Genomic DNA, 4,815 nt, shown 5'->3' on the forward strand with positions numbered 1-4,815 from the left:
TGAATTATAGTGTAGGTGAAGAATATTGATAGTGTCCTGGAATTCTGAGAATATGGATAACATTGGGAGCATGCCCGAAGAACAAATAAATCTGCCTTCCAAATTCAACCAGAACGCTCCTTAGAAGTAAGAATGGTGAGACTCCAACTCATTTACTATGGGCATATTATCCTGAGGAATCAGTCCCTAGAGAAGGGCTTCCTCCTTGGAAGAGGGTCAAGGTCAACAAAAAAAGAGGGAGATTCTCAATGGGATAGATTGCTGCTGTGTCTGCCATGCCACAAGGGGTCGAGCATGATAATAATTGTGAGGATCGTGCCCGATGAGGCAGTTTGACTCTGTTGTAAATGGAGGAGCTAACAGTTGGAACCATCTCAATGGCACTGAAAAACAACAATGGACAAAATATTGAACAGTGACGGAAAGATCAAAGAGAAAATACATAGAATTACTATAATAAAAAATTTTTAAAAACCCAACTTGTCCATGTTCAAGCACTTCAAGAGGCAGCATGTAATCAAGTACCAATAGTACTGAAGGAAGAAGTCCAAGCTGTACTAAAGGCATTAGCAAAAAACGAGGCTCCAGACTTTGACAAAATATCCTTTGATATGTTTTAACAAACTAATACAGTGCTTGAAGGTGATCCAACAGAATCCATAAATTATGGAACAGCATAATAAGTGAAAATACAGTTTTGCTGAAGATTAAAAAATGGTTCCAACAGTACATCATAAAAAAACCCTCAAGGAGATGCATTGACAGAGAGGCTGCAACAATGTGTTCATACACAATTGGGAGGGAACTGGACAGGGCAGTGCTCTTTTCTTTCCTCTTCTTTTTGCTGTGTGTGATTTGCGTATAAAATTGCTATGAGTAGGAACCATCTAGAGGGCACCTGACAATAATACCATCAGTGCTTTTTGATCTGTGTTCAGAAAAAATTTGCTACTTTCTTCATCTGTTTACTCTAAGGTGAATTCTGCATCTTATCTCTCCTTAGATATTGAGATTTGTTTCTTCTCTGAATTTATTTTACAACTCTTTTTCTCCCTAATTAAAATGTGATTTAGAGGCACACTAAGAATTCAATTAAGCTAGCTTTGACCACATACACACTTAGAATATCAGTACTGGGTTTTTGATGCCTGATACCTGATCCCATCAACATCTCATGATCCCACAGACTGGTGTGCTTCTTCCTTGTGGGCTTTGTTGCTTCTCAACTAGATGGCCACTTGTTTGTCGTCAAACCTTTAAGCCCCCAGACGCTATAGCTTTGGATAGCCGGGCACCACCACCTTTCTTTACCACATTGGCTATGCACTCATTTTGTTTCCAGCTATTGTGTTGGGAAGGTGAACATCACAGAATGCCAGGTTATTAAAACAAAGTGTTCTTGTGTTGAGAGAGTACTTTAATAGAGGCCCAATATCCATCTGCTACCTTGATATTTATCATATGTACATAGATCTATTTCCCTATCATTGTATATACATATAGTTACATATGTACATGCCTGTATTTAGACTTCTATAAATGTCATTTGCCTCCTAGTTCTTTCCTCTATTTCCTTTTACTTTCCCCTTGTCCCACTCACATGTTTGGCCTTTATTTGGGTTTTAGTAATGCCTCTCAGTTACATTGCTCTTGATCAAGTCCTACCAGGCATCCTATTCCCTCCTTGCCATTGATTTTAGATCACTTGTTGTTCCCTTGTTTCTGGGTTTGTTAACACCCCTTTCCTTTCCCCACCTCCCCTCTCCCATGTTCCCCCTGGAACCCTTGGTCTTGTTGTTTTCTCCTCTGTATTGTTTATTCTACCTATCTTATCGACATAGATATGATGCAGATACAATAATAAGCACAAAAGCAAGGCAGAGCAAAAAAACATATCGATGTGAATGAAGGGGGGAGTGTAATAGAGTGGATACCCAAAGCCCAGCTGTAGACAATTGGAAATCTCCTTACAGAAGGGTCACAAGGAAGAGGTGAGCCAGTCAGGGTGCTGTCTGGTCTAGCAAATCCGGCTAGACCAGAACATGTACATGGGTACAGATAAGAGCTGGAAACACAGGGAATCCAGGACAGATAAACCCCTCAGGACCAATAATGAGAGTAGTAATACCAGGAGGGGAAGGGGAAGGTGGGAGAGAAAGGGGTAACTTATCACTATGATCTACATATAACCCCCTCCCTGGGGGATAGACAACAGAAAAGTGGGTAAAGGGAGACATCGATCAGTGTAAGACATGAAAAAAATAATAATTTATAAATTATCAAGGGTTCATGAGGGACGGGGGTTGGGGAGGGAGGGGGAAAATTGAGCTGATACTAAGGGCTCAAGTAGAAAGAGAATGTTTTGAAAAGATAATGACAACAAATGTACAAATGTGCTTGTTGCATGTATGTATGTATTGTGATAAGATCTGTATGAGCAAATGATAAATTGATTTTAAAAATAAAGAAAAAAGAAAAGATGGATACAAAAATAGAATATCAATATATTTCTAATTTACAGTTCAATTTCTCAATGTTAGTGACTGATATAATGAAACCACCACCGTAACAATGATATTGGTCTTTGGTATGATCTGCAATCAAGCTTAAAAATTCTAGAGTCATTTTATTGAGATGTGATTCTTTACACACACATGCACACACACACAATCAGAAACAAACTTAATTAGTAGTCAATGTAAACTTCTTGCTAAACACACCCACATGTCCATCTATCTGCCTGTCCATCTAGCTGGCTCTCTGTTTAAGCAATTCTTGGCAACAATATACAGTGAAATTTTTCTAATTGTGTAGTTTTTATTAAGTTGACTTAAACTTATGCCTTTTGAGATTATTTGATTTCAGCATAGTGGGTGAGACTCAATCTTATGAAAACAATCTCCAGCAATCTAACAACTCTTAGAGTGGTATGCAAGTAGAAACCAAATCCGTTATACTCCGTATGAGAACTTTCATAGACACACCTAATGGTTAAGGAAATTCCTTGTTAGACAAAATCGGAAGTAAAATTTGTAAAGAGAATGAATAAAGATATAGGGTTGCTTTGCTTCCTACCATATTGGTAAGCAAGTTAATCGTTTGGTTGGCTAGCAAGTTAACAAATTAAGCAAGTAAAAGCCCCGAAGCTTTTATGAATAGCTCCAATAGTTCCCCTAGACTCCTACAGGTATTATCAGAATGCTGAGTAATATGGTCAAGCCTCCTTTTCCCCTTCTTTCTTATCTCCCTTTCTTTAATGAACATCTTCCAGTTATACTCCTACAAAACCCCAAAGCCAAACTACCTGTCAATTTGCTTCTGATTCCTTGATGGTGCAAACAGTTAAAAGGTCAACTCAACTACTAATAGAGGGATTGGGAATCGGAACCCACCCAGGGGCACCTCTGAAGGAAGGCCCAGTTGTCTGCTTCTGAAATGTCAGTTACGAGTACTCTGCAATGCATGCGCTCACTATCAATTCACTGCCATCACATCAATGCCAACGTGAAGTCACCCTATAGGACAGAGTAGAACTATGGAGATAGGGTTTCCAAGTGTGTCAATCATTACAGAAACAGACTGAGACATCCTTCTCCTGTGAAACCATTGGTGGAATTGAACCACTGACCTCTTGGTGAGCAGCTGAACACTTTAACTACTGAGCCACCAGAGCTAGCTCATACAATTTTCTAATCCTATTTACATTTTCCAAGAAGTGGTTTTACCAATGCTGTATCATCAACAAAATGCAATATTTCAATTATTTTCGTGAGCCTTCCTGTTATACTCTGGGTACTTTAGAGAAACAAATCCACAAAAACTCATATGTATAAGAGAGAGTTTTATATAAAGGGTAAGTTCACACAAGAAAACATCCCAATCCAGTGCTACCCAAGTCCACAAGTCCAACATTAACCCATATATCCAACCCCAATCCACAAAGTCCTGCTCCCTCGCACAAAACACAAGCAATGATGCCAACTACAGGAGGAAAGCCAAATCAGTGAATGTGTAAGCATCTCAGTGCTGGCAGGGGTCTCTACATGGCTGTTCCAGCACCCAGGGCTGCATCAGAGTAGGTCCATGTGAGTTCTCCTTGGGGATGTCTTGCAGGAAGTGAACCTTGCCACCTGAAGCAGGGAACTGGCTAAGGCAGCAGCACCCTGTTCCGACTAGCACAAAGCAAGAGACCCGAAAACTAGAAAGGCAAGGCTCACTGAGCCATTTATCTCTCCACACTTCAATTAACCCCATGTGTGTTTATCAGCCAGGTTGGCACAATAAATTTTAACTATATCACTTCCTTATATAATTTTTGAACTTTGATCAACAGACCCTCACTATTATTTTAACTGTAGACCAATCATTAGGGAACCATCTTTAATGTATTTATTGAGGATGGAGAAGTAAGGTAAGGACTCTTTTAAACCTTCAAAAAGGTTGTGGAAAACAAATCCACTATCACCTAGAATTCTATTTTTACACCAATTTTTTGAAGCTCCCTCATATATAAAAAATATATTTATTATAAAATATTTCAAGCTTGCAACAAATACATTAGAATGAATATTCTTGTAAAATATCACCCAATTGTGAGTCACGTTATTTTTTCAACCTTTGCTTTAGATTATTCTTAGAAGGGAACTATAACATATAGATTTAAAATTGCCTATATACCTCTAAGTGATAACAGTTACCTCCCTCTTTTTCCAGAAATATAAATTATAAGGATATTTTTATTTTTACAATATAAATTATTATTTTGTGCATTTCTGTGACACTGCAAGTTCTTCCGTAGCTATTTTTCTCCTCAAC

This window comes from Tenrec ecaudatus, chromosome X (assembly GCF_050624435.1).
Source record: "Tenrec ecaudatus isolate mTenEca1 chromosome X, mTenEca1.hap1, whole genome shotgun sequence".
Taxonomy (NCBI): domain Eukaryota; kingdom Metazoa; phylum Chordata; class Mammalia; order Afrosoricida; family Tenrecidae; genus Tenrec; species Tenrec ecaudatus.